Source organism: Hemitrygon akajei, chromosome 25 (genome assembly GCF_048418815.1).
Source record: "Hemitrygon akajei chromosome 25, sHemAka1.3, whole genome shotgun sequence".
NCBI classification, from domain to species: Eukaryota; Metazoa; Chordata; class Chondrichthyes; order Myliobatiformes; family Dasyatidae; genus Hemitrygon; species Hemitrygon akajei.
The window spans coordinates 11,737,376-11,753,643 of NC_133148.1; the positions used below are offsets into that span (position 1 = coordinate 11,737,376).

Here is a 16,268-nt window from a genome sequence, read left to right on the forward strand (position 1 = left end):
GTCCGTATCGGTGATTTAGAGAGAGGGAGCCTGGACTGGTGTGTCCGTATCAGTGATTTAGAGAGAGGGAGCCTGGACTGGTGTGTCCGTATCGGTGATTTAGAGAGAGGGAGCCTGGACTGGTGTGTCCGTATCGGTGATTTAGAGAGGAAGCCTGGACTAGTGTGTCCGTATCGGTGATTTAGGGAGAGGAAGCCTGGACTAGTGTGTCCATATCGGTGATTTAGAGAGAGGGAGCCTGGACTGGTATGTCCGTATCGGTGATTTAGAGAGGAAGCCTGGACTAGTGTGTCAGTATCGGTGATTTAGCGAGAGGGAGCCTGGACTAGTGTGTCTGTATCGGTGATTTAGAGAGAGGGAGCCTGGACTGGTGTGTCCGTATCGGTGATTTAGAGAGGAAGCCTGGACTAGTGTGTCAGTATCGGTGATTTAGCGAGAGGGAGCCTGGACTAGTGTGTCCGTATCGGTGATTTAGAGAGGAAGCCTGGACTAGTGTGTCAGTATCGGTGATTTAGCGAGAGGGAGCCTGGACTGGTGTGTCCGTATCGGTGATTTAGAGAGAGGAAGCCTGGACTAGTGTGTCCGTATCGGTGATTTAGAGAGAGGAAGCCTGGACTGGTGTGTCAGTATCGGTGATTTAGAGAGGGAGCCTGGACTAGTGTGTCCGTATCGGTGATTTAGGGAGAGGAAGCCTGGACTAGTGTGTCCGTATCGGTGATTTAGGGAGAGGAAGCCTGGACTAGTGTGTCCGTATCGGTGATTCAGGGAGAGGAAGCCTGGACTAGTGTGTCCATATCGGTGATTTAGAGAGGAAGCCTGGACTAGTGTGTCAGTATCGGTGATTTAGCGAGAGGGAGCCTGGACTAGTGTGTTTGTATCGGTGATTTAGAGAGAGGGAGCCTGGACTGGTGTGTCCGTATCGGTGATTTAGAGAGGAAGCCTGGACTAGTGTGTCAGTATCGGTGATTTAGCGAGAGGGAGCCTGGACTGGTGTGTCCGTATCGGTGATTTAGAGAGAGGAAGCCTGGACTAGTGTGTCCGTATCGGTGATTTAGAGAGGGAGCCTGGACAAGTGTATCCGTATCGGTGATTTAGGGAGAGGAAGCCTGGACTGGTGTGTCCGTATTGGTGATTTAGGGAGGGAGCCTGGACTGGTGTGTCCGTATCGGTGATTTAGAGAGAGGAAGCCTGGACTGGTGTGTCAGTATCGGTGATTTAGGGAGGGGAAGCCTGGACTAGTGTGTCCGTATCGGTGATTTAGAGAGGGAGCCTGGACTAGTGTGTCCGTATCGGTGATTTAGGGAGAGGAAGCCTGGACTAGTGTGTCCGTATCGGTGATTTAGGGAGAGGAAGCCTGGACTAGTGTGTCCGTATCGGTGATTCAGGGAGAGGAAGCCTGGACTAGTGTGTTCATATCGGTGATTTAGAGAGGGAGCCTGGACTAGTGTGACAGTATCGGTGATTTAGCGAGAGGGAGCCTGGACTAGTGTGTCTGTATCGGTGATTTAGAGAGGGAGCCTGGACTAGTGTGTCCGTATCGGTGATTTAGGGAGAGGAAGCCTGGACTAGTGTGTCCATATCGGTGATTTAGAGAGAGGGAGCCTGGACTGGTGTGTCTGTATCGGTGATTTAGAGAGAGGGAGCCTGGACTGGTGTGTCAGTATCGGTGATTTAGCGAGAGGGAGCCTGGACTAGTGTGTCTGTATCGGTGATTTAGAGAGAGGGAGCCTGGACTGGTGTGTCCGTATCGGTGATTTAGAGAGGAAGCCTGGACTAGTGTGTCAGTATCGGTGATTTAGAGAGAGGGAGCCTGGACTAGTGTGTCCGTATCGGTGATTTAGAGAGAGGGAGCCTGGACTAGTGTGTCCGTATCGGCGATTTAGAGAGGAAGCCTGGACTAGTGTGTCAGTATCGGTGATTTAGAGAGGAAGCCTGGACTGGTGTGTCAGTATCGGTGATTTAGCGAGAGGGAGCCTGGACTGGTGTGTCCGTATCGGTGATTTAGAGAGAGGGAGTCTGGACTAGTGTGTCCCTATCGGTGATTTAGAGAGAGGGAGCCTGGACTAGTGTGTCCGTATCGGTGATTTAGAGAGAGGGAGCCTGGACTAGTGTGTCCGTATCGGCGATTTAGAGAGGAAGCCTGGACTAGTGTGTCAGTATCGGTGATTTAGAGAGGAAGCCTGGACTGGTGTGTCAGTATCGGTGATTTAGCGAGAGGGAGCCTGGACTGGTGTGTCCGTATCGGTGATTTAGAGAGAGGGAGTCTGGACTAGTGTGTCCCTATCGGTGATTTAGAGAGAGGAAGCCTGGACTAGTGTGTCCGTATCGGTGATTTAGAGAGGGAGCCTGGACAAGTGTATCCGTATCGGTGATTTAGGGAGAGGAAGCCTGGACTGGTGTGTCCGTACTGGTGATTTAGGGAGGGAGCCTGGACTGGTGTGTCCGTATCGGTGATTTAGAGAGAGGAAGCCTGGACTGGTGTGTCAGTATCGGTGATTTAGGGAGGGGAAGCCTGGACTAGTGTGTCCGTATCGGTGATTTAGAGAGAGGGAGCCTGGACTGGTGTGTCCGTATCGGTGATTTAGAGAGAGGGAGCCTGGACTGGTGTGTCCGTATCGGTGATTCAGAGAGAGGGAGCCTGGACTGGTGTGTCCGTATCAGTGATTTAGAGAGAGGAAGCCTGGACTAGTGTGTCCGTATCGGTGATTTAGAGAGAGGGAGCCTGGACTGGTGTGTCCGTATCGGTGATTTAGAGAGAGGGAGCCTGGACTGGTGTGTCCGTATCGGTGATTCAGAGAGAGGGAGCCTGGACTGGTGTGTCCGTATCGGTGATTTAGAGAGAGGAAGCCTGGACTGGTGTGTCCGTATCGGTGATTTAGAGAGAGGAAGCCTGGACTGGTGTGTCCGTATCGGTGATTTAGGGAGGGGAGCCTGGACTAGTGTGTCCGTATTGGTGATTTAGAGAGAGGAAGCCTGGACTGGTGTGTCTGTATCGGTGATTACGGAGAGGGAGCCTGGACTAGTGTGTCCGTATCGGTGATTTACTGAAGGGAAGAACCTTTGCTTTATTTGAATGGTGTTCATTTTTGTCATTTTTGTTAAAGTGAGGTGAAGGTAAAATGGAAATAAATTTCATGTTCCATTTCCTGGAGTTGGATGAAATATTCACGTGAAGGTTTCTCTTACCAGGCTCAGTTTTCAGGGTGATTCTGAATGGGTCTTTTGCAACTCTTGGTGTTGGGATGGGTTTGATTTATTGAATCGGAGTTGGGTTTGTTATCACTGATATACTTCATGGCAGCGGTACAGTGCAAGATATAAAATTATTGTAATTTGCAAAAGTAAATTGTACTGAAGGAGGATAGTGAGTAGTAGTGCTGATGGATCAGTCAGAAATCTGACAGTGGAGGGGAAGAAGCTGTTCCTGAGTCATTGAGTGTGTGTCTTCAGGCTCCTGTTGCTGCCTCCTGATGGTAGCAATGGGAAGAGGGCATGTCTTGGCTGATGGGGGTCCTTGACGATACCATCTTCATGACGGATGCCTTTTGACGATTTTTGTTGTTGTTTGTTAAATAACGCCTACTGACAAACACATTCTGGAGAAGGCCCCCACCTTAATGAAATACTGATCTTTGTCACCCAGCCAAGAGAATGGATGAGACTTGATGTCAAACGACCTTAAGGTCTTATTGAAAATTCGACGCTTGAAGCAGCCTCTTTGAACTGCGGCGGATCGAGACAACACTGAGATCGATTTCTACAGATTATGTGGACAATATTCTGACTGGTTGCTTCGTCGTCACCTGATATGGAGGCTCTATTGGACAGGATTGAAGCTGTACTAAATCGTTTGTTGAGTGTGGGTCTTTGGGCCATTGTACCTCCTCCCCTGATGGTGCTAACTAGAAACGGGCAGGCGGTGGACGGTGAAGGTCTTGCCTTGAAGGCATTCCTGGTGCTGCGGAGGGCTCTGCCTGTGATGGTTGAGGCTGAAATGGCTCAAATGACAACAATTTAACGGAAAGGGGCGCAGAGAGAGCAGGTGGGAAGCACCTTTGGAGAGGTGCGTGCTGCTGATTGGGTGTCCTCTGCTGCTCTGAGTCTGACTCAAACACAAGACCTTGGGTGTGTCAGAAGATGCGTCTAATGTCTTGGATGCATGCAAGGTGCACTCAGTGGCATTTTATTAGGTAAAGTGGCCACTGCCTGTAGGTTTGTGAGTGTGCTGTACCAGTCCATTTCAAGGTTCAACGTGTTGTGCGTTCAGAGACGCTGTTCTGCCCTCCACTGTTGTAACGTGTGGCTATTTGAGTTACTGTCACCTTCCTGTCTGCTTGAACCAGTGTGGACGTTCTCCTCTGACCTCTCGTTTAGGAAGAGAGACAACCAACACCGGAATATTACAAAACTTGGGTTTATTGCAGAATACGTAACTGGCACAGCGAATCGACGGAGTCGCTGGAGAAGGCGCGTTCCGACTTCCCCTTACAATCTGCTCTTATTTATATCCCTTTTCCCCCCAGCACAACCCCCCGCTACATATTAGGTAATATCGGGCACTTGTGTCCATCTTATTGGCCGGACGCCATACACTCACGAGTTACCTGTTTCTTTTGTTTACTGAATCGCGTGACACTGGTAGTTTCGGTGTAGCGGAATCCCCAGTTTCGCTCCCCCCTCCCTCGCATTCCGGTCCCCTAATATCACGTGAGCCACTCCTGACCTGTAATGGCAGTCTCGAATTAACCCTAACATTAACCCTAACACCTCTCTCATTAAAAGTCACTTTCACCCACGGAACCTCCGCTCACTTGGATTTTTCACACCGTCCTCTGTAAACTCCAGAGACTGTTGTGTGTCAAACCCCAGGAGATCAGCACTTCGAGATACGCACACCACCCGGTCTGGCACCAACAGTTATTCTGTGGTCACAGATCCTATTTCTTCCCTAGTCTAATGTTTGTCTGAACAACAACTGAACCTCCTGACCTTGTCTGCATGCTTTTATGAGTTGCTGCCTCGTGGTTGGTTGATTAGATATTGGCATTAATGAACAGGTGTGCCTAATAAAGTGGCCACTCAGTGTACAGTACTAAAATAATGAAAAGTTTCTAAAGAGCAGTAAACAGTTAAAACAAAACTCAAACCAATATTTGCAGTGATCACCTTTTAAAGTGCATCAATTCCCTTGGGTAATCTGTTGTGCGGTTTTATAAGAAAATCGTCTGGTAGGTTGATCCTAGCATCTTGGAGAACTTGCTACGGTTCTTCTGCAGACTTTGGCTGTCTCGCTTGCTTCTGTCTCTCCGGGTAATCCCAGACGGTCTGGACGATGTTGAGATCAGGGCTCTGTGGAGGGTGTACCGTCTGTTACAGAACTCCTTGTTCTTCTTCTCACTGAGGATAGTTCTTTATGACCTTGGCCATGTGTTTGGGGACATTGTGAGGTCTGTAGGGAGGTTGGGACCGATCAGCTGCCTGTCCGACGGCATGGTGTGATGGATGAGAACCCGCTTGTACTTCTCAGCACTGAGGATTCCCTTAATTCTGACCAAATCAGCCAGTTCATTTGCAGAAAAGCTGGCCCCAAGCCTGCAGGGAACCTCCACAGTGCTTCGCTGTTGGTTACAGACACCCATCCACGTCGCGCTCTCCAGCTCTTTTACAGACAATCTGCCTCCTGCTTGAGCCAGAAATGTCAGGTTCTGACTGGTTGGTCTGGGGCGCTTGCTGCCGTTGTCCAGCACCCAGTCCTCGTGTTTTTGTGCGTAGGCGAGTCTCTTGGTTTAGTTTGCACTCGGAGAGATGGTGTTTTGGCAGCAACTCTTCCAGGAAGTCCACCTGTGACGAGACTTCTCCGGACTGTAGAGGGGCGTACTTGGGTTCCGGTGGTTTCTGCGAGTTCAGAGGTGACAGCAGTGCTGGACTTCTTCCGATTTAGAAAGAACATCAGTTTGATGTATGTGTCTCGTCTACTGCACTCAGTTTCCATGGCCGACCGCTGCGTTTCTGACCTCAACCACGTCCACTTCTCTGTGCTTCTTCAGAAGAGCATGGACAGCACATCTTGAAACTCCTGTCTGCCGTGAAATTTCTTCTCGGGGGAGACCTTGCTGACGCAGGATGAGTGCCTTGTCTGTTTGCTCTTGCTGTGGAGTAGGAATTGACGATTTCAAGGTTAAACTGTCACATCTGCCACAGCTTTTAGTTTGGTTGTCCATCACCCAGTTTCATTCCTTCTTCACTCATTTCCATTTCCTTTAGTCGGCTGAATTCATCCAAGTCATCACGTCATTGATAATTATCATCTGATTGTTATCTTTGCCAAATCTTTTGAAAAAAGTTGAATTTCCCCATGGGGATGAATAAAGTATCTATCTTATCTATCTATCATGGACTGGGCTGGATATGTATGAAGTCATCAAGTTTTCTTGAAATATGGTCTATTGCTTAATGTTACTTTCTTTAATGAAACAAATATTTCTCCATAAATTTAAATTTTTGGAAAACAAATATTTGGAAATGTAACGTTTGCTCTTTTCTACTGACTCACTAATGGAGAAGACAAAAAACAGACATCTAAAACAAACTTTATGTAAAAAGCCTGGGGTGCCTTAGACATTTGCACAGTGCTGTATGTTCAAGATTTAGCAGTGAGGTAGGATGTAGAAGTGCTGCCCTTCAGCACCGGTTCAATCCTGACTTAAGCTGCTGTCTGTGTGGAGTTTGCATGTTCTCCTTTTGCATGATTGGGCTTGTTCACCTCGTGCTCCGGTTTCCTCCCACCTTCCAATGACCTGTGGATCAGCCTCTGTAAATTGCCCCTAATGTGTAAGTGAATGGTAAATCTTTGTGGGGGGGAGAAGAAGAGTTAAAAATGGGATTATTGCATGTTCAATGTAAATAGCAGGTTGGTGGTCACTGTGTACTCGATGGGCTGAAGGGCCTGTTTCCATGGTAACATGGCCCTAACCTTATGGGAGAACCACCTCCTGTCGTTCCTCCAATTGCCATTCTTAATATGAAAGCAATACATCCAACTGGAGGCCATCTCTGCGAATTTGGTCGTTCCCTCATCTCATGACCATGCGTGCCTGCGCTTTCTGGTGAAGCTGGAGGTTGATAGAGTCACAGACCAAATACAGAAGGGAAGCACGTCCTTTGGCCTGGATGGGCCACCAAGAAGCAAACTAAACTGGTTCCCGTAGATTAGATGACATTTCTTTGTCGTGGGTACGTCGAAACGTAGAGTGAAATGTGTCCTTTGGATCAATGACCAACACCATCCGCGGCTGTGCTGGAGGGCAGCCTACGAGCGTCACCGTGCTCTCAAAATTCCAGATTGTCCAATGTCATTCCCAGGACACGTGTGTAAAGGACAATGAAATAATTGTTACTCCAGATCCAATGCAGCACAAAAAAACACAAAATGTTAAAGAACACAATAATAATTTAAAAAAATATAAATTCATAGTTTATATACATTGATTGTATGTCCATAAAGTGATGCTGGACAGGAGTGTCGGCACATCAGGTGACTGACAGGAAGTGATACAGTAATGGAGATATTGGGTGTGGGGGTAGGCTAGCGGGTAAGTTATTGATCAGCCTTTCTCCTTGGGGAACATAACTGTTTTCGAGTCTGGTGGATGCTATGCGCTCGTCCCCTTCCCTTTCAGTGCCAGTATAACACGCCCACAGTTTACTAACCCGTCTTTGGAATGTGGTTGGAAAGCAGAGCACACAGAGGAAAGTCACGGGGAGAACGTACAAACTCCTTACGGACAGGTGGCAGATGAACCCCAGTTCATCTTCTGACTCTCGTTCTTCTTCTTAAGCCCCCCACCCCTTCTGGGGCATAGGCCACTGACACCAGCTCACCAGAGTCCTCTTGTCCTGGGCCAGTCTTTCGAGTTGTCTTCCAGGTGAAGGACCTTCCTCTCCCAGGGATGGGGTCTTTGGAGCTTTGTTGGTGTTTGTGCAGCTCTGGGTTTTTGTGGGCTGGAGTTGCGAGCCCCATGACCAACCCTCCTCCTCTTGCAGCCAGGACTGTCCGTGGCCCAGTTAAACCCTGAACACCTGCGCTGTAGGGCGTGGCACTGACCTTGAGCTACCGTGCTACCTCTGTCCAAGTTCAGCCCACTTCCCTCTCACCCCTTCCGAACCGTGTACCTGTCGTGTTATTGTGGAGACTGATTTAATGAGAGTGCGGTGGTTGTAGCGATGGGGCGCTGTCCCCTGCTGAGCAGCTTGTCTGCTCAAGGCTTTTCTTGCTTCTGAACATTGGTTCAAGTGTGTGAGTGAGAACAAACTTCTGAGGTGGCACAGGCAGTTAGCCGAACGCTTTACAGCACCGGCGATGCGTGTTCAATTCCCGGTACTGTCCTGAAAGGACTTTGTACGTTCCCTCCGGCTCCCTGCCACATTCCGCAGATGTACGGGTTGGCTTAGTAAGTTGTTAGCGTGGCATGTTGGCTCCGGAAGTGTGGCGACCCGTGGCAGGCTGTCCCCAGCTCACGCTCGGACTGTGTCGGCCATTGACACAAATGGCGCAGTTCACTGTATGCTTCTACGGACATAGCTAAACTTCCTTCTACTAACCACATCGAAATTCCGGGGGACCCTGCCTGCGGTCTTTCACGTCACTGAGGCTGACGATCTTATCGAAACTTGATAAACCTGAATAAAGTCACTCATTGGAGAGATGATTGCAATCTTTCAGCACACACACCTTGAAAAGATGCTTATTCAGCTGGTGTGGGTGGGGCTGTATCGATGGAGTATTAAGCTCCTCCCTGATTCTTGATTTCAGACTCTGAGTGCAGCAGTGGTCTACAGACATTCCTGCTGTGGTTATAAAAGGCGGATCTGCTTGAAGCTTTGATTGTACTTGGCTTTTTAATCAGTTCAACCCTCTCTAATCGTCACTCCAAAGACTGTTCATGTTGTAAGTGGTTTCTGATATTTTTCCCCTGTTGTTTAGCTGAGAATCTGAAGGAACAGGGATTTCTGTGGAGGAGAGGGAAGAAAAATGTGGCCTCCCATTTCTCCTCAGAGCTGCGAACTAGCCATCAGTGCTGAGGTCTTTTAAGGGGTTACATTCTTTTAAAGGAATGTTAGGAATTTCTGACTCTGCCTGTGGTGCTGGGAGATCAGGAGAAAAGGTCCTGTTTCCGAAGAGTTCAAAGGAAGGCAACGTTTTATGAGCTCGGAACTTGCTCTGGGCTTCTTGTGTATGCTGTGGTGTGTGGTCATTATTGGAATGCAGTGAACAGAGTGAGCAGTTTGTATGTGGCGAGTCACTGTGCAAGTATTGATTCTGTCTTTTGGAAAAGGAATAAATATCGAAGGTGAGGGGGTAAGTTGAAAGAAGCGCGGGGCAGGTTTTTATTTACCCGGTGGGGAAGGTGCTGGGGGTGGACTACTGGGGGTTGATAGAAGCAGGTTGAGTGGTGGCATGTAAAAGGCATTTCGTCAGGACGGAGAATGATTATTCCTTTCCTTAGATGTCGCCTGACCCGTTGCGTGTCTGTGTTGCTCTGATTTGGCATGATGTTTGGCATAGCAACCGCGGGGCAAAAGTCCTGTTCCTGTGCTGTACTGATCTACGAGTCAGCTAAGAGGAGGGGGCTAGGGGATGTGTGTTGGATGTGACTTCTTCAATATCGAATAAACACTATTCACAGTAAAAAACAATTATTAGCAAGAATAAACGGTGAACTGCAGCCACAGTCAGAAGTGTTCTATTACATTCCTTGAAGCCTACAGCACAGTTGCCCCTCGTGGCTGCCTACTACAATAATGGAGGGGCTTCCTCAGCCCACCCGGCCCCTCCCTCTCCGGTAGGAGAAGAACCCTTCCCCGCCGGGCCCTCGCGGTGGCTGCACCAGGCCTCAGCACAGCTCTCAGTCTGGAGCAGCGTTTCTCCGCGGTCCTCTCAGTACGCGGGCGGGCCAGACGGGGACGGGCGTGGAGCCCCGAGGCCACACCACAGGAGGGATGTGACTGCACCTGGCTCAACAGGATCTTGCCTGGAAAATGAGGGGGCTTCACTTTAAGGTGATTGGAGGGAAGTATAGGCGGGAGGGGGGAATGTCAGAGGTAGTGTTCTTCTGTATAGACTGGTGAGTATGTGGAACGGCTGCCAGGGGTTCTGGTAGAAGCTGATAAACGTTTGGGACATTTAAGAGACTCATTGGAACTTGGATGAAATTAAAAATGGAGGGCTACATGGAAGGGAGGTTAAAAGGTTGGAAATACATCTTTGGCCGAAGGGCATGAACTGTGATGTATTCTTCAAATTATTGACGTACAGTGCGTCACCCAGCACCCCCCCCCCCCCCCAATTTTACAATGACCAGCTAACCTACCAGCAGCTATGTCTTTGGACTGTGGGAGGAAACCCACATGGTCACGGGCGCGAGAACGTACAGGCAGAGCAGGGAATCGAACCCCGGGTGGCTGGGACTGCAAAGCGTCGCGCGAACCACGACTCTGCCATGCCGGCCCACGGTAGCACAGTTGTTCTCAGTCCTGTGAATGCGTGGCTATATTCGTGAGGAGAGATTGAATAGGCTGGCTTTTGTCTCACACGGGCTGAGGGGCAACCTTGGGCCCGGTGGAGCTGAAAGCTACAGGGTGAGGTGGGAGGTGATGGTGGGTATGTGGCGTGAGCTGCCAGACAGGGATACAATTACAGTGGTGTTTGAAAGAGTATTTGGGCCTCATTATTTTTGCTCTTTTTGCTCTATGTTTAATTATTTTTTACATATGTATATAGTTCTTGATCTATTGCAGAACAACTTTCACGATATGTGTCAATGATGGGATCAAAGTCAGATTTACCACCTGGATAGGAATGGTTTAGAAAGATGTTGGTCCAAAGCAAACAAATGGGATTAACGCGGATGGGCTTGCAGTTCAGCATGATTGGGATGGGCAGAAGGGTCCACTTCTGTCCTGTACAGCTTTATGATTCTAAACTTCAGGGAGTGGTATGGTTGCTTGGAGGGAGGGTGACCATTGTTGAACATTCTCTGACGGTGTATCACTCTCCCTGACGTGCTTAAGACAGGTGCTGACTCGGCTGGTATTCCCCGTCCATTTAGTGTATCTTGACTCGACTGACTGCCTAGGTGTGGATAGAGCGGAGGTGGAGAGGGAGTTTCCATTAGTGAGAGAGTCTAGGACCGGGGGCACAGCCTCTGAATAGCAGGCCGACCCTTAAGAGCGGAGATGGGGAGGAACGTCTTTAGTCGGAGAGTGGTGAATCTGTGCAGTCCATTGCTGCTGACGGCTGTGGGGGAGAAGTCGTACTGACAGCAGAGGTTGGCAGGCTCGTGATTAGTCGGGGCACCAGCGAGAAAGCAAGGGCATGGGACTGAGGGGAGAAATAAACCAGCCATGATTGAATGGTGTAGCAGGCTCGATGGGCTGAACGGCCTGCTCCTGCTCTGATGTCTTGTGGCCACGTGCGCTGAGCCCTGCAGTGAATTTGTGTATTTTTTGTTTGAATTTCAGGACCACTATTCTACTGGAGCATCTGTACCCTCACAGCATACTGTACCCCTGTGGGAGGATGGCAGACGACCAGCTCGAAATAAGCTCCGTGCCCTTGAGCTACGCGTTTTCGCCTGTGTTGGGTAAGTCCGTCCCCAGGTTGCATGAAAATCTCCCACCGCAGCTGAAAATGCTGGAGACACTCAGCAGGTGCTAACAGAACATTGCTTTTTGTTTCGGGTTGATGCCCCCTTAATGCGTTAGAGAAGGTGAGGGCGGGGGGGGGGTTGGCATGGACACGATGGGCAGAAAGGCCTGTTTCTGTGCTGTGGGATTCCCTGACTTTAAGTTGTAAATTTTAAAGCAGTTCGTGCTGCTATCTTGCTGCTCCGGTAGTCCGGGTTCAGTCCCGACCCTGGTGCTACGTTCTCCCTGTAAGTTCATGGGTTTCCTCCGGGTGCTCTGGTATCCTCCCACATCCCAAAGGTGAGCTGCCAGATTAATTGGCCACTGTAAATTAGCCCTTGGGGTAGATTTATGGCAGAAAAGATCCCCTTTGCTGTCATTGGCAATGTGTAATTAGCAGCATTTCTTTTCTCTGAATTCGCTGCTCGACTGGCGTGTACTTACTTTTCTTGTATTTTAGCTTTCCTGTGCTTACTCGTAATTTGATAAGATAATCTCTGTCTATGGAATTGTTCAGTGAGTTTTCCAGTGATACTGTGACAGTTACTCCTGTGATTTTCTGAAATCGTCATTGCCTTCAGGAGCTGGTATCGTACCTCTCGGTTACTGTAGCTTAGTTGTTTTCACCGGAATTTGTGCTATCTCCAGGCAACCACAGATGGTTTTTTTTTTCTTTGCCTCTCTTTGTTTCTTGTTTATGTAACACTTCACAAAATTGCTAGCATTATGTTTTGTCCCTCATCCGTGACTTCCAGAGAGTCTCTGGGTGGTGATGCTTTTGCTTTCCGATACTGTCAAATGGCCGAACAGTCCCTCTGAGTGAGTCTGTTGGGGCTCATCTGTTCTATTCAGTGCTCACGCTCCAGCCTCCTCTGCATTGATGAGTCCCAAAGTAAACTGGGGGGCTGCGTTGTCGAGCACCCCCGCTCCCTCCATCTGCTAAAAGTGGGATTTCCTGGTGGACGGCCATTTTAATTCCTCTCCCAGTTCCCGTTCTGACATGGCGGCCCGTAGTCTCCTCATTTGCCACGATGAGACCTCCCACAGGGTGGAGCTGCAACACCTCGTATTCCATCTGGGCAGCCTCCAACCTGATGGCATGAACATCGATTTCTCCTTCCAGTCAAAACATTTTCCCCCCCTCTACCTTCCCTCCTCTTCTGTTCCCCATTCTCGCCTCTTGCCTCTTCTCACTTTCCAATCACCTCCCCCTGGTGCCCCTCCTTCTTCCCATTCTCCCATGGTCCACTCTCCTCTCCTATCAGATTCCTTCTTCAGCGCTTTCCAACGCACCTGTCTTCATCTATCACCTTCTAGATAGTCTTCCTCCTCAACCTCTTCGTCTTTATTTCTGGCTCTTCCCTCTTCCTTCTCAGTCCTAATGAAGGGTCTTGGCCCGACACATTCCATAGCTGCCAGAGCTGCTGAGTTCCTCCAGCTTTTGTGTGCGTTGCTGTGTATTAACAGGGCAGAGTGTAGGGTCGCAGACATTGGCACGTAACTTGGTGAGGTGACAAGGCACAAAGCGGATGTTGTGACGATAGCAGGATGCAGGTAGGGTGTTCGAGGGGGTGGAAAGTTGGCATGTGAGATTGGTGAGAGAAATCAAAAGGCAGATTCTTATCTGAATGGAGCGAGACTACAAACAAGTCAGGCTTTGGTGGGACCGATCCATGGATCAGTCGGACGCAGAGCAGTGAGTGGGAAAAATCATTGTGGGCACTGCAGTCTGTCTTTTCCAAAAACCGTGAAAGAGCCATTGAAACAAAAACTTCATTCCATTTTAAAAGTTTCTTCCTTCGGGTAGTCAACCTGAAAAACTGTTCTAGTTAGACACTCCCACATTCCCACAACCTGATACTGCCCATTAGTGCACTGTAAACACTTTAAACCATTGTTTCTAAAGCTGTTAACCTGGCACTCATGTATTCACGCACATTTTATTCCATTTCTTTTATCTAATTCGTTATAGTTATTAAACATTGCTTTTTGTTTGTTGCATGTCATGCTCTGACCAACACACCTAACCCGTGCAAACCTAAATGGTGAATAACTTCGATTCCTGATCCTTTTAAAGTTAGCAGACTGGTGTTAGTGAGAAGTGCCAGAGCAGACTGGTGTCAGTGAGAAGTGCCAGAGCAGACTGGTGTTAGTGAGAAGTGCCAGAGCAGACTGGTGTTAGTGAGAAGTGCCAGAGCAGACTGGTGTTAGTGAGAAGTGCCAGAGCAGACTGGTGTTAGTGAGAAGTGCCAGAGCAGACTGGTGTTAGTGAGAAGTGCCAGAGCAGACTGGTGTTAGTGAGAAGTGCCAGAGCAGACTGGTGTTAGTGAGAAGTGCCAGAGCAGACTGGTGTTAGTGAGAAGTGCCAGAGCAGACTGGTGTTAGTGAGAAGTGCCAGAGCAGACTGGTGTTAGTGAGAAGTGCCAGAGCAGACTGGTGTTAGTGAGAAGTGCCAGAGCAGACTGGTGTTAGTGAGAAGTGCCAGAGCAGACTGGTGTTAGTGAGAAGTGCCAGAGCAGACTGGTGTTAGTGAGAAGTGCCAGAGCAGACTGGTGTCAGTGAGAAATGCCAGAGCAGACTGGTGTTAGTGAGAAGTGCCAGAGCAGACTGGTGTTAGTGAGAAATGCCAGAGCAGACTGGTGTTAGTGAGAAGTGCCAGAGCAGACTGGGGTCAGCAAGAAGTGCCAGAGCAGACTGGTGTCAGCGAGAAGTGCCAGAGCAGACTGGTGTCAGTGAGAAGTGCCAGAGCAGACTGGGGTCAGTGAGAAGTGCCAGAGCAGACTGGTGTCAGCGAGAAGTACCAGAGCAGACTGGTGTCAGCGAGAAGTGCCAGAGCAGACTGGTGTCAGCGAGAAGTGCCAGAGCAGACTGGTGTCAGCGAGAAGTACCAGAGCAGACTGGTGTCAGTGAGAAGTGCCAGAGCAGACTGGTGTCAGTGAGAAGTGCCAGAGCAGACTGGGGTCAGCGAGAAGTGCCAGAGCAGACTGGTGTCAGCGAGAAGTGCCAGAGCAGACTGGTGTTAGTGAGAAGTGCCAGAGCAGACTGGGGTCAGCGAGAAGTGCCAGAGCAGACTGGTGTCAGCGAGAAGTACCAGAGCAGACTGGTGTCAGCGAGAAGTACCAGAGCAGACTGGTGTCAGCGAGAAGTACCAGAGCAGACTGGGGTCAGCGAGAAGTACCAGAGCAGACTGGTGTCAGCGAGAAGTGCCAGAGCAGACTGGTGTCAGTGAGAAGTGCCAGAGCAGACTGGTGTCAGCGAGAAGTACCAGAGCAGACTGGTGTCAGCGAGAAGTGCCAGAGCAGACTGGGGTCAGCGAGAAGTGCCAGAGCAGACTGGGGTCAGCGAGAAGTGCCAGAGCAGACTGGGGTTAGCGAGAAGTGCCAGAGCAGACTGGGGTCAGCGAGAAGTGCCAGAGCAGACTGGGGTCAGCGAGAAGTGCCAGAGCAGACTGGTGTTAGCGAGAAGTGCCAGAGCAGACTGGTGTCAGCGAGAAGTGCCAGAGCAGACTGGGGTCAGTGAGAAATGCCAGAGCAGACTGGTGTCAGTGAGAAGTGCCAGAGCAGACTGGTGTCAATGAGAAGTACCAGAGCAGACTGGTGTCAGCGAGAAGTGCCAGAGCAGACTGGTGTCAGTGAGAAGTGCCAGAGCAGACCGGTGTCAGCGAGAAGTACCAGAGCAGACTGGTGTCAGCGAGAAGTACCAGAGCAGACTGGTGTCAGCGAGAAGTGCCAGAGCAGACTGGTGTCAGTGAGAAGTGCCAGAGCAGACTGGTGTCAGCGAGAAGTACCAGAGCAGACTGGTGTCAGTGAGAAGTACCAGAGCAGACTGGTGTTAGTGAGAAGTGCCAGAGCAGACTGGGGTCAGCGAGAAGTGCCAGAGCAGACTGGGGTCAGCGAGAAGTACCAGAGCAGACTGGTGTCAGCGAGAAGTGCCAGAGCAGACTGGTGTCAGTGAGAAGTGCCAGAGCAGACTGGTGTCAGCGAGAAGTACCAGAGCAGACTGGGGTCAGTGAGAAGTACCAGAGCAGACTGGTGTTAGTGAGAAATGCCAGAGCAGACTGGGGTCAGTGAGAAGTGCCAGAGCAGACTGGTGTTAGTGAGAAGTGCCAGAGCAGACTGGGGTCAGCGAGAAGTGCCAGAGCAGACTGGGGTCAGTGAGAAGTGCCAGAGCAGACTGGGGTCAGTGAGAAGTGCCAGAGCAGACTGGGGTCAGTGAGAAGTGCCAGAGCAGACTGGGGTCAGTGAGAAGTGCCAGAGCAGACTGGGGTCAGTGAGAAGTGCCAGAGCAGACTGGTGTCAGCGAGAAGTACCAGAGCAGACTGGTGTCAGCGAGAAGTGCCAGAGCAGACTGGGGTTAGTGAGAAGTGCCAGAGCAGACTGGTGTTAGTGAGAAGTGCCAGAGCAGACTGGGGTCAGCGAGAAGTGCCAGAGCAGACTGGGGTCAGTGAGAAGTGCCAGAGCAGACTGGGGTCAGTGAGAAGTGCCAGAGCAGACTGGGGTCAGTGAGAAGTGCCAGAGCAGACTGGGGTCAGTGAGAAGTGCCAGAGCAGACTGGGGTCAGTGAGAAGTGCCAGAGCAGACTGG

At 50.0% G+C, this 16,268-nt stretch overlaps 1 protein-coding gene across 7 annotated transcripts in view; it reads left to right on the plus strand.

The window, feature by feature from the left end:
• ppp1r13l (protein phosphatase 1, regulatory subunit 13 like) overlaps window positions 1–16,268 on the plus strand; it is a 109,748-nt gene that overhangs the window by 64,615 nt on the left and 28,865 nt on the right. For 2 of the 7 annotated variants that reach the window (XM_073029042.1, XM_073029049.1), the window contains exons 1-2: window positions 8,813–8,947; window positions 11,521–11,642. The gene's annotated coding sequence lies outside the window, so the exon portion shown is untranslated. Of the gene's footprint in view, window positions 1–8,812; window positions 8,948–9,115; window positions 9,359–10,039; window positions 10,060–11,520; window positions 11,643–16,268 lie in introns of those variants that run through there. The other 5 variants (XM_073029045.1, XM_073029047.1, XM_073029044.1 and 2 more) reach the window with 4 other exon arrangements.